Below are 27,938 nucleotides of genomic sequence, written 5' to 3'. Positions count from 1 at the left end.
CCTCCAAGCCCAGGTTGACTCTTTAGCTGCAGCTGTCCTCTAGAACCACTGAGGCCTCTATTTACTCACTGCTGAAAAAGGAGGACTTTGTATATTTCTTAATGAAGAGTGTTGTTTTTACTTAAATCAGTCTGGCCTGGTATGTGATACCATCAAAAAACTCAAAGACAGAGCTCAAAAACTCGCTAATCAGGCAACTAATTACGCCAGACCCACCTGGCCACTCTCTAACTGGGTATCCTGGCTTCTTCCAGTCGTTAGTCCTCTAAGACCTGTCTTCCTCCTTCTCTTATTCAGGCCTTGTGTCTTCCAATTAATCTCTCAATTCTTACGAAACCACATCCAGGCTATCACTAATCACTCTATATGACAAATGTTGCTTTTAACAGTCCCGCAATATCACCCCTTACCCCAAAATCTCACTTCAGCCTAATCTCTCCCACTTTAGGTTCCTGTGCTGCCCCTAATCCTGCTCAAAGCAGCCCTGAGAAATGTCAACCATCACCACTCCATACCGCCCCCCCAAATTTTCACCCCAAGTTTTCACTACTCTTTCTCATTTTATTTCTTCATTATTAACATAAAAAGACAGGAATGTAAGGTCCTCTGAGCTGGCCGCACCATGGTCAAGCCATCCTGACATTCCCCCCCCCCCCCTTGTGATAGTGTACTTTGTGAAATTCCCTGCCCTTGTGAATGTACTTTGTAACATTCCTCCCCACCCTTGTGACAATACACCCTCCCTGCCCTTGTGAATGTACTTTGTAACATCCTCCCTGCCCTTGTGACAATACTCCTTCCCTGCCCCTGTGAATGTACTTTGTAACATCCTCCCTGCCCTTGAGAATGTACTTTGTAACATCCATCCTCCCACCGGCAAAAATTACTCCTAACTCCACCAGCCTATCCCAAACCTATAAGAACCAATGATAATCCCACCACCCTTCGCTGACTCCTTTCCCGGACTCAGCCCACTTGCACCCAAGTGAATAAACAGCCTTGTTGCTCACACTAAGCCTGCTCATGCTGGGGTGGTCTCTTATAAGGACGCATGTAACACTAAGTACATGTGGAGTCAAACTGGCTAAGACAGAGAAAACCTGTAACAGAAAACAAACTGAAAGTGTACTTAAACAATGAATTGCCGTGATGCACTGAAGCTGTGGAAAAGGTCTGAGAAGAATCTGATTCACAATAAGAACGCAGTGAGCCAAGATCGTGCCACTGCACTCCAGCCTGGTGACAGAGTGAGACTTCATCAAAAAAAAAAAAAAAAAAAAGAACCGTGGCACTAGAAAAAGTGCATTTATTGCATTTATTAAATCTAGGGAAAATTGCTTGTGACTAACCTTACATGCCTTGTTTAAAATATAGTATATTGATGCCGGGCACAGTGGCTCACATCTGTAATCCCAGCACTCTGGGATGCCGAGGCATATGGCCAGGTGTGGTGGCTTACACCTGTAATCCTAACACTTTGGGAGGCCGAGACAGGAGGATTGCTTGAGGCCAGGTGTTTGAGACCAGCCTGGTCAACATAGTGAGACCCCATCTCTATTTTATAAAATAAATTTTAAAAATAAAAATATAGTATATGATAAAATAGTTCAATTCACATAGTTCTGAGTGGTTTCCAGTTAAAAATAATAGTAACAAATAGAGTAGCCTAGCAATGGGAAGCTCAGGCTCTAGAGGCAGGTGTTCTCAGTTTGAATCACTGTTCTTCTCTTAATAGCTACATGACCTTGAACAAATAACTTAAATCATGAAAATTCAGTTTCCTTATCTATAAGATGAGCTTAATAATGGTTCCCAATTCATAGAGTTGTTTTAAGGACTAACTGAGATAACACAATGTACGGAAAGCTCTTAGCTCAGCACCTGGCACATAATAAGCACTCAATAAAGATGGGCTACACTTAAAACTAGAAGCATATTCATTTGAATCAGTAGCTCTCAGCCATGACTGCACAATGGACTCCCTCCCTGGTGGTGGAATTTTATAAAGTACTAGTGACCTGACCCCACACCCAAAGTTTCATATTCAATCAGTCTGAGGTGTAGCCTGGGCACTCACGTTATTTTAAAACAATGCCCAGAGAGCCAGACTGGTGGCCCATACCTGTAGTTCCAGCTACTCTGGAGGCTGAGGAGGGAGGATCCTTTAAGACCAGGAGTTATTCTCTTAAAAACAAAACAAAACAAACAAAAATAATCCCAAGATAACTTTAATGTTCAGTCCAAATATTGAGAACACAGGTTTAGATCAAGGGCCAGCAAACCAGAGGCTACAGGACAAATCTGACCCCTACTTATTTTTTGTAAATAAAGTTTTATTGAAATACACCTACCTATTTATGTATTATCTGTGGCTGCTTTTTTTCTTTTTTAACCAACTGATAATCACTTTAATAAAATTGATTAATCCTGTGCAGAGGTGACTTCAACACCTGGCTCAATACTCATGGAAGTAATCAATTTAGCAATCTCAGAAGTTCTGTGTCAGTCAGTGAGTCGCTTGTGGATTCTCATGGGGATTCATCTTGGATTCTTCTAAGTCTTAACCTTCACCACAGGAATTTTTCTCTTAGTGCGTCTTAGAATCTTGGTAGGGATCCAAAATGGTCCTTTCACTTGGAGATTATTTTCCTTTGCACTTTTGATCAAGTCAGCTCACATCTTCGCCAGGGATGTTAGGTTGTGGCTAGTTAGGGTAATTTTATTTTTAGAGACAGGGTCTCACTCTGTCACCTAGGCTGGAGTTCAGTGGTGCTGTATCAGCTCACTGCAGCCTCGACCTCCTGGGCTCAAGAGATCCTCCCACCTCAGCCCCCCGAGTAGCTGGGACCACAGGTGCGCACCACCACACCCGAATAATTTTTGCATTTTTTGTAGAGAAGGGGTCTCCCTATATTGCCCAGGCTAGTCTTGAACATGGGCTCAAGTGATCCACCACCTGCCTCGACCTCCCGAAGTGCTGGGACTACAAACGTGAGCCACCGCGCCTAGCCAGTTAGGGTATTTCTAATTCAGCCAATTAACTTGTGGTTCCAGGGATGTCTTTCTCATGTTGTTAAAAGCTGTGTCTGTGGCATGATTTCCTCTAGAGGGTGAGCAGCGGCGAGTCAGTTGCAGGAGCGGATGGACCAGAGTTCCGGTACAACTGGGACCAAGTCTTCCTCAAAGAGCTATCTGTGGCTCCTTTCACTCTACAAGACGTAGTTGTGTCAAAGACCGAATGATCCTCAGTCTAAAATATTTGCTATCTGGCCCTTTACAGCAAGTTTGCAGACTTCTAGTTTAGAATAAAGTTCCTGGGCAGTCTGCACCACATGAGGGCAGTATAGCCTCAGTACGTGGTAATTGAGTCTACAAAAATAAGCACATCAGGAATCACAGAAATGAATCTATTTTTCCCACCTATAGGCTCCTTTCTCTAATTTACAAATCTACTCTGTCCTGAAAACCTCCATGACAAACACTGCTGCCTCTTCTATCTACCATGACTAATAAGAACAGCTTTTGCCCATTGTCTTTGTTTCTTCAGCACCTAAATGATTGTGTCACCAAACTTGGGCTTCAAAATTCACCTGTCCATTGAAACTACTCTTAAGGTAGCCAGTGACCTCTTCATTGCATTTTCTACATTCTGTTTCTTATATTTCTATGAGATCTCATCCTTCTTGAAATAATCTTCACCATGACACTCCATTTTTTTAGCTCTCTTCATTATCTCTCTGGCCACTCTCACAGTGACAATGCTCTTTTTTCTCCTCCTATAACCTGTGTTCTCTATTCCACTCTGTTTAAGATGGGCATCAGTCCAGATAAATGCTGTTTTTGCTTTTGCAAATTATTAGCCTTACAAAGTTTGGGAATCACATTGCTAATTTATAAGGGGCACGGCCAAGGTTTAGTATGCAATGGGGCCAGGTAAGAAGGAGTTGCTATTAATTGAAGAGGTTTGATCAAGTACCACGTCCCAAGGGCAGATCAGAACGAGTTGGGGGGTGAACACAATCTTCCTCAGCTTCATAATCCCACACCTCATGATCCAGTCAATTTTGGGGGTGAGACCCAAGTCTAACCCTTAGGATCTTTATACTATCTCCTCTATCAGGGAATACCTGTTCTATTCCTTTCTCCTGGGTAACATAGGAGCTCTGTAGGATTAAAAAAAAAAAAAAGGAGCTCCATTGCTAGCTATAAACACTCTACTTGCAGTTACTATAATTAGCTGAGATCTCTGGGAATTTTCAAGTTTCATTCATGCTGTAACGTGAATCAGAACTTCATCTTTTTTTCTTGCTAAATAATGTTCTATTTTATGTACGCACCACATTGTGTTTTTCCATTCATCTGTTGAGGGACATTTGAGTTACTAATGTGAATAATACTGCTGTAAATATGGATCCACAGATATTATTTCAAGACCCTGCTTTCAGTTCTTTTGGTGTATATCCAGCAGTGGAATTACTGGATCATGTGGCAATTCTATTTCTAATTTTTTGAGGAAGCACCATACAGTTTTCCACAGCAGCTGCACCATTTTACATTTCCACAAACAGTGCACAAGGACTTCAACTTTTGTTCATCCTAGCCAACACTTGTTATTTCCTGTTTCTTTTTAATAATAGCCATCCTAATATGTGTAGGATGGAATCTCACTGTGGTTTTGATTTGCACTCCCCTGATGATCAGTGATGTTGAGCATCTTTTCATGTGCTTATTGGCCGTTTATATATCTTCTTTGGAGAAATGTCTATTCAACTCCTTTTGCCCATTTTTGAATCAGGTTTTTTTGTTGTTGCTGCTGCTGTTGAGTGTTTGGAGTTCTCTATATAAACTGGATACTAATCCCTTATAAGATACATGATTTGGGCTGGATGTGGGGCTCATGCCGGTAATCCCAGCACTTTGGGAGACTGAGGCAAGAGGATTGCTTGAGCCCAGGAGTTCAAGACCAGCCTGGACAACATAGCAAGACCTTGTCTTTACAAAAAATTTAAAAATTAACCAGATGTGGTGGTGCAAGCCTGTGGTCCCAGCTACTCGGGAGGCTGAGGTGAGGATTACTTGAGCCCAGTAGGTTGAGGCTGCAATAAGCTGTGATTGTGCCACTGCCCTTCAGCCTGGTTGGCACAGAAAGATCCTGTCAAAAAAAAAAGATGTGTGATTTTCAAATATTTTCTCCAACTTTGTGGGTTGCCCTTTTACTCTGTTGATAGTGTTTTTGATGCACAAAAGCTTTTAATTTTCATAAAGTATAAATTGTCTATTCTTTCTTTTGTTGCCAGCCCCTTTGGTGTCATATCCAAAAATTCATTGCCAAATCCAATACTGTGAAGCTTTTGCCTATGTTTTCTTCTAAGAGTTTTATAGTTTTCGCTCTCAAGTTTGTCTTTCATCTATGTCAATTTAATTTTTGTATGTAATGTAAGGTAAGGATCCAACTTCATTCTTATGCACTTGCATATCCAACTTTCTCAGCACCATTTGTTGAAAAGACTGTCCTTTTCCCATTGAATGGTCTTGGCTCTCTTATCAAAAATCATTTGACTATATGTTAGAGTTTATTTCTGGGCTTTCTTTTCTATTCCATTAGTCTATATGTCTTCCTTTATGCCAATACCACACATTTTGATTACTGTAGCTTTATAGTTAGTTTTGAAATAAGGAAGTGTGAGTCCTCCAAATTTGCTCTTCTTTTTCAAGACTGTTTTACCTACTCAAGGCAAATTCCATACGAATTTTTAGGAAGGATTTTTCTATTTCTGCAAAAGACATCATTGGGATTTTGATAGGTATTGCATTGAATCTATAGATCACTTTGAAAGTATTAACATCTTAACAATATTAAGTGTTCCAATCAATGAACATAGGATGGCTTTCCATTTATTTATGCTTTCTTTAATTTCCTTGGCAATATTTTCTAGTTTTCATTGTACAAGTCACATCCTTGGCTAAGTGAATTCCTAAGGACTTTATTCTCTTTGATGGTATTATAAATAGATTTCTTTTTCCTTAATTTCCTTTTCAGACTGTTTATTCTGTTTATTGCTAAATACAAATTCAACTGATGTTTTTGTGTTGATTTTGTATCCTGCTAATTTGCTGAATTAGTTTAATAATTCTAACAGGTTTTTTTGGTAGAATCTTTAGGACTTTGTACATACAAGATCATATCATCTTCAAACAGAGAAAATTTTGCTCTTCTTTTCAAATTTGGATTTTTTTCTGTCTTTCTTTTTGCCTAATTGCTCTGGCTAGAATTTCCAGTACTACGTTGAGTAGAAGTGGCAAAAGCGGGCATCCTTGCCTTGTACCTGATCTTACAGGAAAAGTTTTTAGCCTTTTACATTGAGTCTCATGTTCACTGTGAATTTTTTATATATGACTTTTATTATGTTGTGGTAATTGTCTTCTATTCCCAGGTTGTTGAATGTTTTTCTAATGAAAGTGTGTTGAATTTTGTCAAATGCTTTTTCTGCATCAGTTGAGATAATTCTGTGGTTTTCTTCCCCTTCGTTATGTTAATATGGTGTATTACATTGGTTTTCATATGTTAATCCATTATTACACCCAGGAATAAATCCCCCTTGATCATGGTGTATAATCCTTAAGATGCTGCTTAATTCTTTTGGCTAGTATTTTGTTGAGGATTTTTACATGAATGTTCAAAAGGGATATTGATCTGTAGTTTCCTTATTGTACCTTTGCTAGCTTTGGTATCAGGGCACAAAAAACCAGCCGGCCTCACAGGATGAACTAGGGAGTGTTTCCTCCTCTTAAATTTTTTGGAACAGCTTGAGGATTCATGTTAGTTCTTTAAGTGTTTGGTAGAATTCACCAGAGAAGCCATCAGATCCTGGGCTTTCTTTGTCAGGAGATTTTTTTATTACTGGTTAGATCTTACTAATTATAAGTCAACTCATAGTTTCTATTTTTTAATGATCCAGTCTTGGTAGGTTTTGTGTTTCTAGGAGTTTGTCCATTTAATCTGGGATATCCAATTTGTTGGCAAACAATTGTTCATAATACTTTCTTATAATCCTTTTTATTTCTGTGAATCAATAGTTATGTCCCACTTTCATTTCCGATTTTAGTACTTTAGTCTTCTCTCCTTTTATTCTTACTCAGTCTAGCTAAAGATTTCTCAATTTTGTTGGTCTCTTCAAAAAACAACTTTTGAATTACTTTATTTTCTTTTTCTTTGAGACAGAATCTTGCTCTGTCACCCAGGCTGGAATGCAGTGGTGCAATCTCAGCTCACTGCAAACTCTGCCTCCCGGGTTCAAGCGATCCCTTCACCTCAGCCTCCCAAGTAGCTGGGATTATGGATATGCACCACCATGCCTGGCTAATTTTTGCATTTTTTGCGGAGACAGAGTTTCACTACATTGGCCAGGCTGGTCTTGACCTGGCCTCAAGTGATCCACCCATCTCGGCCTCCCAAAGTGCTGGGATTACAGGTGTGAATCATCGTATTTTCTTTATTATTTTTCCGTTCTCTATTTTGTTTATCTCTCCTTTTATCTTTATTAGTTCCTTCCTTCTGCTAGCTTTGAATTTTGTTATTCTTTTTCTAGTTCTTGAAACTGTAAGGTTGTTGATTTGAGATCTTCTTTTTAAATATGAGAATTTATAGCTATAAATGAACCCCTCCACATGGCTTTTGTTGCATCCTCTAAGTTTTGGTATGTTGTATTTTCATTTTCATTTATCTCTAAGTATTTTCCAATTTCCTTCTGTGACTCCTTCTTTCTTTTCTAAAGGGAAGTCCTAGAATATAGTTCCTTAATAAGCTATGACAAAATTTTAGTATGTCGAGTGGGGTACCTCAGTAGTCACTCTCATAGAAGTAGACTAGTGAAGGGGTGGCCTGCCCCTCCACACCTGTGAGCGTTTCTCGTTAGGTGGAATGAGAGACTTGAGAAAAGAAATGAGACACAGAGACAAAGCATAGAGAAAGAAAGAGTGGGCCCAGGGGACCGGCGCTCAGCATACAGAGGACCCGCGCCAGCACCGATCTCTGAGTTCCCTCAGTATTTATTGATCATTATCTTTACCATCTTAGAAAAAGGGAAGTGGCAGGATAATAGGATCATCGTAGGGAGAAGGTCAGCGGTAAGACATATGAATAAAGATCTCTGTGAATGAATAAGTTTAAGGAAAAGTGCTGTGCCTTGATATGCATATGTAAACATCTCCATAAACCTTTTTAGTGCATAAAGAGCAGCATTGCTGCTAGCACGTCCCACCTTCAGCCCTAAGGTGATTTTCTCCTCAGTAAACAGAACACACAATTGGGTTTTACACCTAGATGTTCCATTGCCCAGGGACGGGCAGGAGACAGATGCTTTTCTCTATCTCAACTGCAAAGAGGCCGTCTTTCCTCTTATACTAGTCCTCCTCAGCACAGACCCTTCACGGGTGTCAGGCTGGGGGACAATTAGGTCTTTCCCTTCCCACGAGGCCGTATTTCAGACTATCACATGGGGAGAAACCTTGGACAATACCTAGCTTTCCTAGGCAGAGGTCCCTGCGACCTTCGGCAGTGTATGTGTCCCTGGGTACTTGAAATTAAGAGAATGGTGATGACTTTTCAGAAGCATACTGCCTTCAGGCACTTGTTTAACAAAGCACACCCTGCACAGCCCAAAATCCGTTAAACCTTGAGTCACCACAGCACATGTCTCTTGCAAGGACAAGGTTGGGGGTAAGGTCACAGATTAACAGCATCTCAAATACAGAACAAAATGGAGTCTCTTATGTCTACTTCTTTCTATATAGACACAGTAACAGTCTGATCTCTCTTTTCCCACAGAAAATGGTTAATTTTCTTCTCATTCCGTTTTGTGTATATTCTATAACCATTTTATTTAAGGTTGCCATGGGGATTTTACACTTCACATCCTGAAGTTATGACACCTAATTTGAATTTATACCAGCTTAACTTCAATAGATACAAAAATTCTGCTCCTATACTGTTGGCTCCCCACCCCTTTCAGCTATTGATATCATAAAATATCTTTGTACATTGTGTGTCCAAAAACATAGACTAATAATTTTTTTTTTAATGTATTAGTTCTTTAAAATGATGTAGAAAACAAGATGTGGAGTCTCAAACCAAAGTTACAATAATGCTAGCTCTTAGACTAATAATTGTGTTTTATACTGGAAATTTTATGCTCATTTTTACTTGTATATAAATTGTTTTAAAGGAGGCATTTTGGTTGAGAGAAAAGAAAGAAGATGAGGAAACTTTTTTTAAAGACTAAGGAGAAAAAGGAGGAAGGGGTAGGAGAAGGAAAATTAGAAGAGGAAGAGGAAAAAGATGCTTATTTATCTCAGTCTCAAGTGAGTCATGACCCACAGCATAATGCTATAGTTTTGTACATGTGCCTTTAGCAAAATAATACTATCACTAAGTAAAGCTCATCTATAATTGTAGACTTTTTTAGATTTAAAAGTTGAATTTAGGATCTTTATGGGATAATTAGAACTGGTGTTAAACTTCCTATTATAAACAACTAGAAAATTGGTTAAAATATAAGAAAAAAATGCCTTCGGACATTGAACAACAAGTAACCCAAGGGAGAAAGGACAGACACAAAGTAAGCCTACAGTTCCCCTGGCTTTCTGCATTGAGGTAATTTCTGAACCACAGACATTACAGAGCAGAATTCCAGGAAAGAGAGAACTATGCAGGAAAAAGAACTCCAGAAATCTGCATATGAGTTTCCTCAAGTCAAGACTACTGGGCCATGCACAAATACAGTAAAATTCCACAAGGCCAGGGGAAAAGTGGGATGATGTCAGTGATAAAACTGAAGAAGAGCAGAGGAAGAATATGGAAATTTTTTGGGTCAAACATTAACATCAAGGGGGCTAGGAAAGAAAAGAGGTTTAATGACCAATTTGTGGTAACTAAGAGATCTACTAACCCGTAGGGCCTGATCTTAACCTGGAAAGGGGATGTGGAAAGAGAGTAATATGGAAAGGGGATGTGGAATGAGAGTAATGAAGAAAGACTCATCACCTCCCTGTAGCTCTTCTTTACAATTCTCCATGAGGGCTTTCTAAGTTGTTGAAGGTGTTATTCGAAACCTGCCAATGTAATTCAAAGTGATAGAATTGCATTCTAAACAATTTCTAAAATACTGGATTAAATCAGAATGGTTAAGTTATGCTGTGGTCACAAACAACCCCAAATCTCAGTGGTTAAAGACAATAAAAGTTTATTTCTCCCCCAAATTACATGTCTCATCCAGATTTAAGGAAGGAGTGTTGACTCTGCTCCATATAGTCACTCAGGGAACTAGGCTGACAGATGCTCCACTGTGTTGCAGCTATGCCATCTGGAATGCATAGCCAACGTAGTCACCAGAGTAAGGGAAGAGAAAAAAATGGAGAATTTCATGGAGGTTTTTTACTGTCTTACCCCAGAAAGGACACATACTAATTTCCACTCATTTTTCATTGACTAGAGTTAGTATTGTGGCCTCACCTAACTGCAAGGGGGCCAGGAATAGAGGAGCAAATGGAATATTTAAAGAGAGTTTCTGTAGTTACCACAGCTAGAAAGCTGGTGTTAACATTTCTCACCATCAAAATCTAACCTTCACTTACAAATGATGGGGGAGATGGTGAGCTGCCTGCTCCCCATTCAGAAAGAACAGTGGTTGCTAGGTAGTGTCTTCTGGGAGTGTTGACCAGGCTTGGCTGTCTTATAGGAGACATTCAGTGTCTTCACCTACTCTGTGCAGTCAGAGCCCTGCCCTTCAGACACTAAGGTTGTTCTATTTTTAGTTTCAGAAAAATCCCCGCTTTCAGAGGAACTTCAAATTATATTTGTCAGTGTGTGATCCAAGAGCCAGACCAGTGGACATACTGCTCTGATTATTGTGAGAATTTTCACATGGTTAGAAACTTCCAGTTAGTTTCCATTTTCCTTGCTACCTCAATATTTGCCTTGGAAATGTGGCACATGCAATGAAGGGCTTATACTCAAATACCGATTTTTTACTTGACTGTGAGGTAGAAGTTCCTACAAAAATTCTACTGCCCCAACCAAACATGAGTTTGGAAGGGTAAGCCTTGAGGAATCAGTCAGCATAATGGCTGGGAGTCAGGAGAGGAGAGGTTTAGCGGAGATGTGGGATTTGAAAGGATCATACTTGGGCCCTTTACCTTCTATTTTGGTTTCCTTTCTTTGGTACAACAACTCTTCTGGTTGGATCCCTACTCCAAGAGGGTTCTTCCGTTCTATTGCATGGTCCTCCTAAGACGTATCCTTGGCTTAAGCAGATGAATAAAGGCATCTTTAGTTAACTTCCTGTTCTAAAAAACTAGAAAATAAGAATACATCTGAAAACCGATGAGGAAGGTACAGATTGTAAAGAATAAATAGAATCAAGCTCCTTGGCCTTTTAAAAGGCCATTTAGATGACAATTTTTGCCGTTTTTAGATAACAAAAATTTGGGGTGAGAGGTGTTAGTAGGCAGAAGGAGAAAGCTCAGGAAAGAATAAGCCAGTGATACCTTGAAGTAGGAACAGAAGGGGAAAGGGTAAGAAAATGGCGCTGGTGTGCTTCTCTGAGGAGGAGGTACTTAAGATCCATGTGCTGCCAACATTTCTCTGCAGAGCTACATCCAACCCCTGGCAGCATGCACCATTGCTTTGGGAAATATGTTACAGCAATTATATCCTTATTCCTCTTGAGCTTCTTCCTCCATGAGAAAATCCAAAATGCTGAATGTAAACTTCTGTTGGTGAGTACCAGAACCTGATAGTGGAACCCATTTTCAATTATTAAATAGGAAAATAGCTAAATAAAAGTCAACATTTAGGCTCCATCTATGTGAGAAACTCTAGAATCACTGTAAATGTTCTTAGAAAAGAGAAGTAAAGACAGAATAATTTTTTTTTATAAACATAAATGGAAGTGAAATAATTTTGTTTTGTTTTCCTTAAGAAAAGATGGCTGGGCACAGTTGCTCACGCCTATAATTCCAGCAATTTGGGAGACCGAGGTGGTCAGATCAGGAGTTTTTGAGACCAGTCTGGCTAATGTGGTGAAACCCCGTCTCTACTAAAAATACAAAAAATTAGCCAGGCATGGTGGTGCACACCTGTAGTCCCAGCTACTTGGGAGACTGTGGTAGGAGGATGGCTTTAGCCCAGGAGGGAGAGGTTGCAGTGAGCCAAGATCACACCAGTGCACTCCATCCTGGGCAACACAGTAAAACCCTGTCTCAAAAAAAAAAAAAAAAAAAGGCAATTCACTTTCTGTAAATTGCTAACCCATGAAAGAAATAAATGAGTAATTTGTTATAACCATCAATGGTGACAGTAGAGAAGTATAGATGAAGAAAAGGGACATTTCCAGGGTAAAACAGAGTAGTACCAGACATAGGAGACAACTGACGATTAGATGCCTGATTTGTGGTTACTAAGAAACCTGCTTGCCAGAGGGGTATGGAATAGGAGTGATAGAGACTTCCTATAGCTTTCCCTCAAAAACTCTGCAAAGGACTTCTGTATTATTGAAAAAAGCATTCAAAACCAACACTATCAGCTTGATTCACAGTTACTTTCTAAATTCCTGAATTTAAAACAGCCACTTTCCACTGTCCCCTGATATATCAGTGGGATTTGACTAGGAGCAGGGAGGAAGAAAGGGGACTCCAGGTGTGGAGAGGGCAGTGCATATCCTACCAGGCTGACTGGCAGGACCAGCAGGCGATGAGGACCTGGGTGCTGGCCACTTCCCGACCAGAACCTAGCATGGAGATGTTATTTTTCCTATTTCTCACATGAAGGATTGGAAATAGCCTCCCTAAGTGGACAACATCTGCAAGTGAGAAGACCAAACCCCACACAATTCCTGGCCAGGCTTCGAAATCCACATTTTTCATAAAACACCTCAGACCAACTGGAGCTAAGCACAGGGCAGGTGTGGGGAGTGGTTCAGAAATGTGTGCGTGGTCAGATTTGAGCAAAAGAAAGGACTCTAGAATTGAGGCACTGGGGCCTATGTTCCTTGAGGACAGGGCCAGGCACTGGGCACCAGCACATCTCACAGAACCTAGCCCAGGCCTAAGCCGAGGTAGACAACACTGGCCAGCCTGACAACGGTGGGGTCAGGCAAGTGCTTTCTCCACACAAGCCTTGGCCCTTCCCGCAGGCACTCCACACAAACCTGGGAGCCCCACTTCCCAACTCAGGACCCATGGCTGGTGCTGGAAAGCCTTGCATGTTCTCATGATGAGGTGGGGAGAGCGGTTACCTGAGACCCACACTCGGCTTCCCTGGGCACAGGAAGCTGGGGCTTGCCCAACCTGTCCTAAAAGGGAGATCTGCTCCTCAATTGTCTCCAGAGAATCTGGGGGTGAACCTCAGGACTGATATATCTTATCCTCAGAAGGAAAAGGAGGACATAGCTTGGCAAATAGCTGTCAAACAAATCAACTACGAAAGTAAGAACCATCTGTGAACCTTCAAGGAGATGCAGAGAGACTCCCCTCTTCTCCAGCATGCCAGCTACCAATTCCTGGCTGGAGCCCCTCCCCAGGAAAAGAGTGAGTACCTGGGAGGGAGTGGTCTGACTGGGAGAGGACCAGACAGAGTATTTTAGCCAGAAAAGGGAAGGAGGGTCAAAAAGGTAAGCGACCCGCATGTGGCAAGGAAAGAGTGTGCTCTGAGGCAGGGCCATGCTGTGGAATTTGGTGTGTTTTCCTCCCCTCGGTCACCCCTTGAATCACCAACAGGACAGAAAGGCCATAGTGACCCCAGGAAGGAGCTGTTCCATAGTGAAGCTCAGTCACGGTAGGCCCCTAGGGAGGGGAAGACAGGAAGGGAGAGGAGCCAGAGGGAGCAGTGGGAAAAGGTATTGGGTAGAGGGCAACTTGTGGACTTTGGGTCTCAGTGCACTAGACTGCTGGACTCTTGGGTTTACATAGATTTCCAGAGATCCTCTAATCCACAGGTTGACCTGTGGTAGCTGAGATAATTGAAGGTCAAGGCCAGGCTAAGATATTTTGCCAAGTCAGCAAATTTGCCTTTGGTACCCGGCACCCTTGCCCATGAGAGAGAGCCTTGCCCTTCACAAAGCTTCCCCAACAGCCTTCCAAAGTATTGACCCCAATACTTTGACTAAATAAAACCACATCACAATTTCTTCCCCCCCCCCCACCCCCGCCAGACGGAGACTTGCTCTATTGCCCGGGCTGGCGCAGTCTTGGCTCACTGCGAGCTCCATCTCCCGGGTTCACGCGATTCTCCTGCCTCAGCCTCCCGAGTAGCTGGGACTACAGGCGCCCGCCACCACACCTAGCTAATTTTTTTGTATTTTTAGTAGAGATGGGGTTTCACCATGTTAGCCAGGATGGTCTCGATCTCCTGACCTCATGATTCACCCACCTCGGCCTCCCAAAGTGCTGGGATTACAGGTGTGAGCCACCGCACCCGGCCCACATCACAATTTCTGATCAGATATTAATCTCCCATCTGGACTACATGCCCCAGGAAAAGGAATGTGAATTGTCACTGGGATCGGCACAAGGGGAAGACCTGGGAGGAGAGTCCTAGGAATTCTTCACCAGCCTGAAGTGCTCATGTGCCTCATCTCTCCCCCAAGACTGCTGACCATGGGGATTGCCTCAATGCAGCATCCTCGTGGGAGCTACCTCTTGGACACCCTGCAGTCCGTGTTCCAAGCTTCCTCAGAACGTGAGCTGGGGTGTATCGTGGTGCTGGAGGCTGAGGGGTAGTGGCAATTCTGTTACTAGCCCCCAGTTTCTCCCCACTACCTTCATCTGTGTAAATAGTTCTGTTATTAAACCTTTATCTAATAACCATCTCACTAAATCTGCACTGTCTAATATGGTAGCTATATGCAGCTATTGAGCACTTGAAATGAAGCTAGATGAAATTAAGATGTGTTGGCCGGGCGCGGTGGCTCAAGCCTGTAATCCCAGCACTTTGGGAGGCCGAGACGGGCGGATCACGAGGCCAGGAGATCGAGACCATCCTGGCTAACACGGTGAAACCCCATCTCTACTAAAAAATACAAAAAACTAGCCGGGCGCGGTGGCAGGCGCCTGTAGTCCCAACTACTCGGGAGGCTGAGGCAGGAGAATGGCGTGAACCCGGGAGGCGGAGCTTGCAGTGAGCTGAGATCCGGCCACTGCACTCCAGCCTGGGCGGCAGAGCGAGACTCTGTCTCAAAAAAAAAAAAAAAAAAAAAAAAAAAGAAATTAAGATGTGTTATATGTCTAAAATGCACAGCTGAAAGATTTAATATGAAAAAGAACAAACATATTTCATTAATAATGTTTTATATTGATTACATATTGAGATCATATTTTGAATCTATTGGATTAATTAAATGTATTATTAAAATTAATTTTATCTCATTATTTTATCTGGCTATTAGAAATATTTTTAATTACCTAAGCGGCAAAAAGCATTCGTGGCTCACGTATTTCTATTGGACAGTACTGGACTAAACTGTAGTTGCTAGCAGCAGTGGCTCCAGGAAACTAGTTCTCAGATCAGGATTCTGGAACTAAATTTACTCGGTTCATCATGAGAATAACTTTCTTAATGATGGGGAGTGGAGCATGGATAATCTTGGCAAATGGCAGCATCATGATTACTCAAATTATCTTCAGTGGTAAGTAGCACTAGATGAAGTTCAGGTGGCTGGGTATGGTGGCTCATGCCTATAATTCCAGCACTTTGGGAGGCTGAGGCAGGAGGATTGCTTGAGGCCAGGAGTTTGAGACCAGCCTGGGTAACACAGTGAGATCCTGTCTCTACAAAAAAAAAAAAAAAAAAAAATTTAATTAATCAAGTGTAGTGGCACACACCTGTAGTCCCAGCTCCTTGAGAGGCTGAGGTAGAAGGACTGCTTGAGTCCAGGAGTTCAAAGCTGCAATGAGCCATGATCATACCACTACTCTCTAGCCTGGGCAACAGAGCAATAACCTGTCTCAAAAAAAAAAAAAAAAAATTTCAGGTGGAGGGTGAGGCCATAGGAATCAAGGGGCTGTGGCCTTTAGTCTCTATGGAAACAATAGCAATTACAAAGATTATAGAGTCACTTGGCTGTGAAAAGTACAATTTAAAAATGGCAATTTTTTTTGGCCAGGCACGGTGGCTCATGCCTGTAATCCCAGCACTTTGGGAGGCTGAGGCAGGCGGATCACAAGGTCAGGAGATCAAGACCATCCTGGCTAACACGGTGAAACCCTGTCTTTACTAAAAATACAAAAACATTAGCCGGGCGTGGTGGCGGGCACCTGTAGTCCCAGCTACTCGGGAGGCTGAGGCAGGAGAATAGCATGAACCCGAGAGGCAGAGCTTGCAGTGAGCCGAGATCGCTCCACTGCACTCCAGCCTGGGCCACAGAGCGAGACTCCGTCTAAAAAAAAAAAAAAAAGGCAATTTTGAAGGAGTCCTGAAGTCACAGGGCACTTATGACTGAAAACCAGATCCAGGGACTATCTACAAGGCTTGCCAAGTTGGCAGTGCCAAGGAAATGATCAACCCTCTCTCAATCTAAGATAAGTGCACTGGTGAGGAAGGAGTGGACCCTGAGACTTAAGATGGGAACATTCTGGCAGACATGGATGAGATTTAAACCTCCAAATTCCTCTAAGCCTCACTTTCTAGAATAAGCAGTCTACTGCTATATAAAGAAACCAGTCCTCTTCTGCACATCTCATTGTCTCTAGGCCCATAAGGCCACATGGTACAAGGCCTGCTCCAGAAGGAAATGGCCTATAAACTCAAAGAATTAAGATCCCTCACCAATCTGTATTGGCAGGAGCCCAGACAGCAGATACAGGAGTGGACTCTTAGGGAGAAGGAATGTAAGGCTCTATCCAGCTGAATTCATTGACATAGATACATTAACCTGGAATTCAAGATTAAATGTACTCATCTGAGCATTAGAGAGCCAACATATTAATAATGCCTACATTCATGGTCTACAACTAATGGAGGTGTTCACAGAAGCCTGGATTTGATGATGGTTTATAGTTAATGAGATCAGAATACTTGAGTTTACTAGGCATGCCATAGAAAACGGAGTCTAAAGGCTCAGGGATATAGGGAATGCTGGAACCATGCTTCCAAGGAGGGTCCAGAGGACCCCTTCACCAAGACATTTACAGATATTTTGGTGTGGGGACACTCACATCATTGAAGAGCTCTGTGTTACCTGTTTTCTGCAAACTGGAGATGACAATAAAAATGCCCAGTGGAATTGGGTTCTTTGACCTCATTGAGAATAATGGGATCTTGGAGTGTAGAGACCAAGTAATAGCATTTAACCACTAGGTGAGCTCCCTTACTATAGTAAGCCAGAGAATCAGAGTGCTTTGATGCACAGGGATCTGTAGCAGTGACTAACTGATCCACAGGCTCTAGAAAAGAAAGAAAGGAGACAAAACAGTTAGGTCATTTACTGAGAGGCTGTTGACACACGCAAAAAAATTTTAGGTCTGCTAAACACATACTTGAGTTGCAGAAGGGAGAATTCATAGCATTTTACTCAGTTCCCTGAGCCAGCTCAGGGAGCCCCTTCACTGAAACAGAGGCCAGATCTTTTTGAGGAAGGACCTACAATTTGACTAATAAGAGTATACCAAGAATCTTCCCAAGCCTTCCCTCCAAAACCTGCAGCAATTTACCAGGATGACTATGAACCAGAGAAAGAGAAATATGCAGACTTTTTATGAATTCTTGGATATTGGCTCTGAAGTAACATTAATTCTGGACACCCAAACTGCCACCATCATCCATGGGTCAAAGAGGAGGTTTAAGAAAGTCAGGTAACAGTGTCTTTTCCCTTGCCCATCTCATAGCCTATCCATCACAGCCTAAAACACATATTTCATTGTCCCCTCTCCCGAAAAATCCCAGATTGTACAGAAGAAATAAATATACTTAGAACTGGCAGAGATAAACACCACATTGATTCCCTGACCCATGGTGGAAGGGCTATTACAGAATAAACCGACTCTCACCAAAACAGTAAGCCAAAAGCAATGCCAGGGGGAAATGTAGAGATTGGGAACATCATCAAAAGAATCAATAGGTGCAATTGTGTGATTCCCACCATAATTCCCCATTGAACTCACCCATTTTGCTAGTGCAGATGCCAGACAGATCCTAAATATTGATGTCAATTGTGGCAAATGTAGTCAGTTTTGAGTTGCAAATCTTTACTGGAGTAGATCAGTGAAGCCCCTGGCACCTAAATTCAGCTACTAATCTGGCAAATGCCTTCTTTTCATTCCTACCATAAGGAGAATCAAAAACAGTATGTATTTAGAAGGTAGGAAGTAGTGTACTTTAACACCTTGGCCCAGAGCTATTTCACTTCTCCTGTTTTCTGTCACAATAGTTTTCAGGGACCTTGATTGTCCTGATGTTGCACAGAATGTCACACTGACCCACTAAATTGATGACATTATGTTCACTGGACCTGTGATCAGGAAGTAGTAGTGACTACTCTAGATTCCTTGGTCAGATATGTGGACACCAAAAGTTAGGAGGTAGACTTCCTGAAAATTCAGGAGCCTGATACACCATGAAGTTTCTAGGGTTCCAGCAGTATAGGGCATATTGGGCTATTCCCTCTAAAGTTAGACATGTCTCCTTGCTTTGCATCTTGTACCATTCACCATGAAGAGACACCCAATGCTTGGTGAAAATTATTGGATTTCAGAGGCAACATACTCAACTTCTGGGCATGCTGCTACAATCCATTTGCCAAGTAACACATTAGGATGATAGTTCTGAGTCAGACCTGGAGCAAGAAAAATCTTTACAGAAGGTCAAGGTTGTGGAGCAAACTATCCTGCCACTTGAGCCTTGTGATCTAGCAGAACCCATGCAAATGTGATTGGGAGACACATATGCTGTCAGAGATGCCCCAGAGATTTTGATTTACTTCATCTAGTCTAACCTACTGTTATCATTCAGAGTTCTCCAGAGAGACAAAACCAGTAGGATAGATGGATAGATGATTGATTGATTGATGATGATGATAGAGATAGATGATTGATAGATAGATAGATAGATAGATAGATAGATAGATAGATAGATAGATAGATAGATAGAAGTTTTATTATGGGAATTGGCTCAAATGATTACAATTATGGAGGCTGAGAAGTCCCTAGATAGGCTGTCTACAAGCTGGAGAACACCAGAAGCCAGTAACATGGCTCAATCCAAGTTCAAAAACCTCAGAACCAGGTGTAAGCCAATGATGTAACTCTCTTTCTCAGGCCAAATGCCTGAGAACTCGGAGTTGGAGGGTGTGGAGCAGGGGTTGGGGAAACGCTGGTGCTCGTCCTGGAGTCCAAAGGCCAGAGAACCTGGAGTTCTGATGTTCAACAGCAGGAGAAGAATGGCGTTCCAGCTTCAGAAGAAGAGCGGGAATTATCTTTTCTTCTGTCTTTTTGTATCCAAGCCCTCAGCAATTGGATAGGCACCCCTTGCATTGAGGGTGGATCTTCCTTACTGCCAGCTGATTCAAACATCAATCTCTTCCAGAAACACCCTTGCAGGAATACCCAGAAATAATGCCTTACCAGCTCTTTGTATATTCCTAATCCAGTCAAGTAGACACTTAAAATTAACCATCACAGACCAGGCGTGGTGGCTCACGCCTGTAATCCCAGCACTTTGGGAAGCCAAGGTGGGCGGATCACAAGGTCAGGAGATTGAGACCATCCTGGCTAACATGGTGAAACCCCGTCTCTACTAAAAAATACAAAAAAATAAGCCGGGCATGGTGGCGGGTGCCTGTAGTCCCAGCTATTCGGGAGGCTGAGGCAGGAGAATGGTGTGAACCCGGGAGGCGGAGCTTGCAGTGAGCCAAGATCTTGCCACTGCACTCCAGCCTGAGCGACAGAGCGAGACTCCGTCTCAAAAAAAAAAAAAAAAAAAAAAAAAATTAACCATCACAGCTACCCACATCCAGTCTATCAGTACTATTGGTGAAATCCATTTCCAAAAGATATCGCAAACCCAGCTGTTTTTCTCTTGTTTCTATTAAAACTGCATAACCACCATCATCTTCTACTTGGCTTCTATAACCACTTGACTCTTTTCCTCCTCCTTCTCCTTCCCCACTTCCTGTCTTTTTACACTGAAGCCTGAGCTATCTCTTAGAAATTTTTTTTTTTTTTTTTTTTTGAGACAGAGTCTCGCTCTGTTGCCCAGGCTGGAGTGCAGTGGCAAGATCTCGGCTCACTGCAAGCTCTGCCTCCCGGGTTCACGCCATTCTCCGGCCTCAGCCTCCCGAGTAGCTGGGACTACAGGCGCCCGCCACCACGCCCGGCTAGATTTTTCTATTTTTTAGTAGAGACGGGGTTTCGCCGTGTTAGCCAGGATGGTCTCAATCTCCTGACCTCGTGATCCGCCCGTCTCGGCCTCCCAAAGTGCTGGGATTACAGGCTTGAGCCACCGCGCCCGGCCAGAAATATTTTTTAAATGTCATATTATTCCCTTGCTTAAAGCCCTTTAGCATCTTCCGATTGCATTCAAGCCCAAGTTCCTTACCAAGATTAAGGCCCAATGCCAGTGGTTTCCAAGCTTGGCTGCATTTTAGATTTCCATCACCAGCAGATCTGCATGAGGTGATGGAAACAAAAAATACCCTGACTTGGTCAGCATACAACACATAAATGTATCAAAACATTAAACTATACCTTATAAATATGTAATTTTTAAAAATAGCTAATAATAGCTAAAACATATATGCTGCCTACTATGGGCCAGGCACTCTATTATATATAGATAGAGAGAAAGAGAGACAGAGAGGGAGAGACAGTCAGCCCATCATATCTGTGGATTCCACATCCATGGATTCAACTGACCACAGATCAAAAATATTTGAAAAATAAAAATTCCACAAAATTCCAAAAAGCAAAATTTACCGCATGCCAAGTGCTATGTTGAATCTATACGGATGAAGTGATGTGTAGGCATTGTATTGGGTATTATAAGTAATTGAGAGATTAAAGTATACAGGAGGATATGCATAGCATATATACAAGGATGTATTATTCTATGCTATTTTATATAAGGGACTTGAGCATCTGTGGATTTTGGTATCCACAGGGGGTTCTGGAAAAAATCCTCCACAGATATCAAGAGATAATTGTGTGTGTGTGTATACATACACATATGTATGCAACGTACACCATACTATATATGGTGGTTATATATACTATACCTAGTATAGATAAGTATATATACACTATACTCTATAAAATATATATTACATGTAGTATAGACTAGATATGTATGTGTTGTATATACATATATACACCTATACTCACTATATGCTACTACTTGACTATACTACATATAGTTTATATTATATATAGCATATTACATAGACTGAGAGAATACAATGTATATGTAGTATTTATATATCTCTCTCTCACATCAAACTCAATGAGATAGGTATTATTATTATCCCCATTTTACAAATGTTCCATTTCCAGATCTCATACATGTCCATCTGACTGTGGAAACCTATATCTAAATCATATGAGAACTTTAGCTGCTAAGGAATCTGAAAATGCAGGTTTTAGTTTTCCAGTCTCTGCAAACAGGGAGGCACCTTAGGAAAAGTTGAAATGGATGTTGAGCAAGCAAACCCACAATATTCGAAGCGTGTGAATGCGGGGTTTTTGACTTCCTCCACCCTAGCTAATGCACTCTCCTGGTTACATGATCACATTATAGTCATCCCTTGGTATCCCCAAGGAATTGGTTCCCGGACACCCAAAGAATATCAAAATCTGCAGATGCTATAGTCCCTGATATAAAATGGCATAGTATTTGTGTATAACTACATACATCCTCCTGTATAGTTGAAATCATTTCTGGAATACTTATAATATCTAATACAATTGTAAATGCTATATAAATAGTTGTTATATACTGTATTTTTTAATTTGTATTTTTTATTGTTGTTTTATTTTATTTTTTCTTTTCTGAATATTTTTGATCTGTGGTTGGTTGAAATCCAAGGATGCAGAACTAAAGTGTTAATTGAATGCAGACACCAGGAGGAAGCAAATTCCCGGCCATGTGCAGTAAGAGACAAAATGGCAGAATATGACATTCCAGGGGTGCACCACCAGAAAAGGGAAGAAAGCCTCGGATGGGCATGCACACAACTTCCTAAACACACTGCATGAGCTCACTTCCCAAGGGTAAGGAGGGCATTATTCATGCAGGCTTTCCAGCCTAAGGCAAGAATCATGGGAAAGGGGTGCAAGGCACCAGCAGGAGGCCAGCCTCTGAAGTCCTAGGATCCAGGTTAAACGCTGCACTTGACCTTCTCAGTGCCCACTTGGGTCTTTTCCAAATGTACTTTCCTTTCTTTCCTGCTCTAAAGCTTTTTAATAAACTTCCACTCCTCCTCTGCAACTTGCCTCAGCCTCTTTTTCTGACTTCTGCCCCTCAGTCGAATTCTTGAAGTTGCTGCACACCCTTATAGATTCACCGCTGGTAACTTGTATCCCTTCCACTGGTAACATTCACACAGATGATTTGTGTAAATCCTGTCTGTGGTATTTGGAATGGAGAGGGTGTGTGATGTTGTGTGATGTTGTTGACACACCAACATGAATGCTAGGGGAAGGGGATCCCAGGGAGAATGCTCAACATCAATTCATCCCACAGAAATCTGACTCAGAAGCACCTGGGCAGGTGTCTACTCAGAGAAGTAGTAGGGTTACTGAATACAAGAAGATATTTTAGGAGAAATAGCAGTCCCAGGACAGCCAGATAATTTTATTTCTTTTTTTTTTCTAGGACTTTAGAGTTCTTTTTAAAATAGGGACATGATTCATGCATCATAAGAGCAATCCCTTAAAAGTACAATTCAGTGAGGTTTTTTTTTCACATATTCACAAAGTTGTGCAACGATCACCAGTATCTAATTCCAGAACATTTTAATCACACCAAAAAGGAACCCTAGACCAATGATCAAACTCTCCCCTTTCCCCATTTCCCAAGCCCCTAGCAACCACTACTCTACTTTCCATCTTGGTAGATTTGCTATTCTGGACATTTCATATCAATGGAATGGTACACTGTTTGGCCTTTAGTGTTTGGCATTCACCCAGCATCATGTTTTCAAGGTTAATACCTGTTGTAGTAAGGGTCAACACTTCCTTTTTGTGGCTGAATAATATTGCATTGTATGGAATCACACTTTCTTTATCCATTTATCAATTGATATACATTTAGGTTGTTTTCAGTTTTGGCTCTTTTAAATAATACTGCTATGAACATAAATGTACAAAGTTTTTCATGAACATATATGTTCATTTCTCTTGGGTATATACCTAGGAGTACAATTGCTGGGTCATATGTTAACTTTATGTTTAACTTTTGAAGAACTTCCAAACTGTTTTCCACAGTGGCTACATCATTTTACATTTCCACCAGCAATGTATAAGGGTTCCAATTTCTCTACATCCTCACCAACATTGTTTTTTTGTTTGTTTGTTTGGGGTTTTTGTTTGGTTTTGTTTTTACAAATTTTTTACACTTTTCTACCAAGAAGGTACATTCATTAAAAATAGGCGGCATGCATCCCATTTACAACAGCCGCAAAAAGCGTAAAATATGTAGGAATACAACTAGCCAGGGAGGTGAACCATCTTTACAATGAAAATTACAAAACAGTGCTCAAAGAAATCAGAGATTACACAAACAAATGGAAAACTATTCCATGCTCATAAACAGGAGGAATCAATATTGTTAAAATGGCATACTGCCCAAAGCAAATTACAGATTCAATGCTATTCCTATCAAACTACCAATGACATTCTTCACAGAGTTAGAAAAACACTATTTCAAAATTCACATGGAGCCAAAAAAGAAGTGGAATAGCCAAAGCAATTCTAACCAAAAAGAAGAAGCTGGAGGCATCACGTTACCAAACTATACAAGGCTACCATATCCAAAACAGCATGGTACTGGTACAAAAACAGACACACAAACCGATGGAACAGAGTAGAGAGCCAAGAAATAGTGCTGCATGCCTACAACCATCTGATTTTCCACAAAGTTGACAAAAACGAGCGATAGGAAAAGGACTTCCTATTCAATAAATGGTGTGGGGATAACTGGCTGACCATATGCAGAAGACTGAAACTGGACCCCTTCCTTTCACCATATGCAAAAACAAACTCAAGATGGATTAAAGACTTAAATGGAAAATCTAAAATTACAAAAGCACTGGAAGATAACCTAGGTAATATCATTCTGGACATAAGACCTGGCAAAGATTTCACGATGAAGATGCCAAAGGCCATTGCAACAAAAACAAAAATTGACAAATGGGACCAAATTAAACTAAAGAGCTTCTGCACAGTAAAAGAAACTATCAACAGAGTAAACAGACAACCTACAGAAGGGAAGAAAATATTTGCAAACTACACGTCCAACAAAGGTCTAATATTCAGAATCTATAAGGAACTTAAATAAATCAACAAGCAAAAAGCAACCCCATTAAAAAGTAAGCAAAGGACATGGACGCTTTTCAGAAGAAGGCATACACATGGCCAAGAAGCATATGAAAAAATGCTCACCATCACTTAATCATCAGAGTCAAATCAAAACCACAATGAGATACCATCTCACACCAGTCAGAATGTCTACTATTAAAAAGTCAGAAATTAACATTCTGGTGAGTTTGCAAAGCAAAAGGAACACTTATACACTGTTGGTGGAAGTGTTAATTAGTTAGGGAGTGTTAAGCCACTATGGAAAGCAGTTTGGCAATTTCTCAAAAAACTCAAAGCAGAATTATTGTTTGACCCAGTAATCCCACTATTGGGTTTTGCACACATATGTTCATGGCAGCACTATTCAAAACAGCAAAGACATGGAATAAACCTAAATGCCTATCAATGTTGTACTAGATAAAGAAAATGTGGCACATGTACCCCATGGAACATTTTGCAGCCATAAAAGAAGAACGAGATTGTGTCCTCTGTAAGAACATGGATGGAGCTGGCGGCCATTTTCCTAAGGGAACTAACCCGGAAACAGAAAATGAAATACCACATGTTCTCACTTACAAGTGGGAGCTAAACATTGAGAACATATGGACACAAAGAAGGGAACAACAGACACCTGGGCCTACTTGAGGGTAGAGGGAGGGAGGAGGGTGAGGATGGAAAAACTACCTATTAGATACTATGCTTATTACCTGGGTGGCAAAATAATCTGTACACCAAATCCCCATGACAGGCAATTTACCTCCATAGCAAACCTGCACGTGTACCCCGAACCTAAAATAAAAGTTTTTAAAAATTGGCAGCATAGCCAAGCAAGGTGACTCAGGCCTCTAATTCCAACACTTTGGGAGGCTGAGGTGGAAGGACTGCTTGAATCCAAGAGTTTGATACCAACCTGTGCAACATAGTGAGATTCGGTCCCTTAAAAAAAATAAATAAATAAAAAGTAGCCATGTGCACCTGTAGTCCCAGCTGCTCAGGAGGCTGACATGGAAGGATTTGCTTGAGCCCGGAGGTCAAGGCTGCAGTGAGCCCTGATAACACCACGGCACTCCAGCCTGGGCAACATAGCGAGACTTTATCTCAAAAAAAAAATTTTTTTTTAAGGCACCACAGGTGATTATTCTCTTCTGCGTCTTCAAACTTCTGACAGTACTTGTCTATGAAATCTCTGTAATACCCAGAATTCTTTATCCATGATAATGTCCTTTAAATACCCAACCTCTGAATCCAAATCTGCACCAGGGGCTGTACAGATGCAAGAAGTGGACAGGCTCCTCCGGGGCTACCATCGCACCACCGTCGTTGCCACATCCACCCTGCCTCCTACCCTGCTCGCGGCTGGGCCCAGTCTTGCTCTGAGACGGAGACCCCAATCCGCAGGGAGGGGGCGTCAAAGGGTAGGTCTCAGCGGGCACCCTCCGAGGAGCAGCGCCCCAGCCTCTGCCACCTGCACCACGGCAGCCTCGCGCCCCGCGGGACGCAGCTTCCGGCGGCTGAGGCTGTGCCAGGCGCTCTCTACATCATTCTTTTAAGGAGTGTTCCTTGGCGACCAGGAGAAGCAGCAGAAGAATAGGAAGGAGATAAAGATCAAGAAGAAGAAGACGGAGGATGGAAAATATGGAACCAAAGAAGAAGAGGGAAAAGGGAGAGAGAAACTGGAACATATTCTGGGCATGTGACTTTATTAAAGCAACATCATTACCAAGAAAAAAAAATTAATTCTTCTTTCAGATCTAGTTCTTTTGAAAGAACTTGTCTTACAAGTGCATACTGCAATTCTGGACTTATAAAAATTATCGCATTATATTGCCATCATTTTTTCCTTAGATAGCGGCTAATGGTATGTGCTTTCCAGAGCAGTCTTGGAATGGTGGGTGGGGTGCGAGGAATAGCGCTGGGAAAGACAGACTTAGGATATTAATTATTAAGGGCAATAAGGAAGACAACAGATAAAGAGGAGTGGTGGAAAATTTTAGGGGAAAAGGACAGCATGTCTGGAATAAGTGAGAATTAGAAATTGCCCAAGAAAACTGAAAATGGTCCACTTGTGGAGACAGATTTACTTCTTCCCTGAACTCCCCGAGAAATCACCACACTTGAGAAGTTGTGTTGCTCAAATGACACTGTTGGAGAGCTTCTGAGTCACTTGACCTCTGTTGCCATATTTGATTTGCATCCATCCTTCTCATTTTTATTTGTGAAAGGAAAATAAATCTTGGGACTCCAAACTCACTAAACCAAAGAGAAAAGTCAAGCCTGGGAACTGAAGCGTGCAAACCTGCCTGCCATTTTTGTTCCTGAGTAAAATGGCAACAGAAATGAAAAGCCACATACCTCCCCCACGTTTTGCCCACTTGTGAGTCCCAAGATCTTTACCCTAAAAAGCTTCCTTTAAAAGTTCACCATGGCAATGTAAATTGATGGCTTATTTTCCCAGGTGCTGGGTAGAGGGGGACATAGGACAGAACTCAAAGTCATCCCTCTGCCCACCTGAGACAAATCCATATCTGATTGTTTCCTCTGCCTATTGTCTACGCTATCTTATGTAAAAATACAGATTCACTTGGCCAAAGGCATTAATGACTATTTTCCCCTACCCCCCTCACATGAAAATTGTGTATTTCTCTATATCCTGCCCTTTCCCCTTTAAATATTGAAGCCCTCAAAATTATCTTTGGTGAAAAGCATAGACCTGTCTCCCAGGCACGTGTCCTTAACTTTGGGTAAATAAACCTCCTAAAATGACTGAGACTTGCCTAGGTCATTTTCCTTGATTGACAGATTCAAGATGTTCACCAGATGTTAAGAAGAGGTCATTGCTTTGAGTCATTTTTACTCTTTTTTCTTGTAATTGATTTAATGTTTTAATCGAACATGTATTATATTCATAATTGAGAAAAATATCAATAAAACTATTTTTTTTGTTTTTGTTTCTGTTTTTTGAGACAGAGTCTCACTCTGTTGCCCAAGCTGGAGTGCGGTGGCATGATCTCAGCTCACTGCAGCCTCCGCCTCCCAGTTTCAAGTGATTCTCCTGCCTCATCCTCCCAAGTAGCTGGGATTACAGGTGTGTGCCACCACACCCAGCTAATTTTTGTATTTTTAGTAGAGACGGGATTTTCTCATGTTGGCAGGTTAATTTCTAACTCCTGTCCTCAAGTCATCCGCCGGCCTCGGCCTCCCAAAGTGCTGGGATTACAGGTGTGAGCCATCGTGACCTGCCAAAACTACTTTTATTTGGAGAAAAATGTGACCACTTACAGTCCACAGCCCTAGATCCAGTTCAGAATCATAGGAAGCTGATATTAGATCTTCCTCACCATCTCCTTCCACAATGAGCTGGTGCTGGCTGTGAGACTGGG

The 27,938-nt window shown here is 41.6% G+C and overlaps 2 long non-coding RNA genes across 7 annotated transcripts in view; one reads left to right on the top strand and one right to left on the bottom strand.

Moving 5' to 3' along the window:
* Positions 1 to 12,313, top strand: part of LOC105484757 (uncharacterized) — an 18,783-nt gene extending 6,470 nt beyond the window's left edge. Inside the window, exons 3-4 of the long non-coding RNA XR_011612851.1 lie at positions 9,225 to 9,360; positions 11,648 to 12,313. This is a non-coding gene — a long non-coding RNA (uncharacterized lncRNA). The remainder of the gene's footprint in view (positions 1 to 9,224; positions 9,361 to 11,647) is intronic.
* On the bottom strand, positions 10,225 to 27,938 carry LOC139358215 (uncharacterized). 6 transcript variants are annotated; one of them, XR_011612848.1, is made up of 6 exons: positions 27,838 to 27,938; positions 18,154 to 18,311; positions 17,232 to 17,436; positions 15,457 to 15,822; positions 11,194 to 11,351; positions 10,225 to 10,361 (listed from the first exon to the last, which is right to left on the bottom strand). It is a non-coding gene; the product is annotated as an uncharacterized lncRNA (long non-coding RNA). The 6 variants fall into 6 exon arrangements; XR_011612849.1 differs by lacking the exon at positions 15,457 to 15,822 and having other exon boundaries at positions 17,209 to 17,436; XR_011612844.1 differs by lacking the exon at positions 15,457 to 15,822.

This window comes from Macaca nemestrina, chromosome 1 (assembly GCF_043159975.1).
Source record: "Macaca nemestrina isolate mMacNem1 chromosome 1, mMacNem.hap1, whole genome shotgun sequence".
In the NCBI taxonomy this organism is placed as follows: domain Eukaryota; kingdom Metazoa; phylum Chordata; class Mammalia; order Primates; family Cercopithecidae; genus Macaca; species Macaca nemestrina.
Note: the sequence above shows the minus strand (reverse complement) of the source record. Positions and strands in the feature narration are given on the sequence as shown.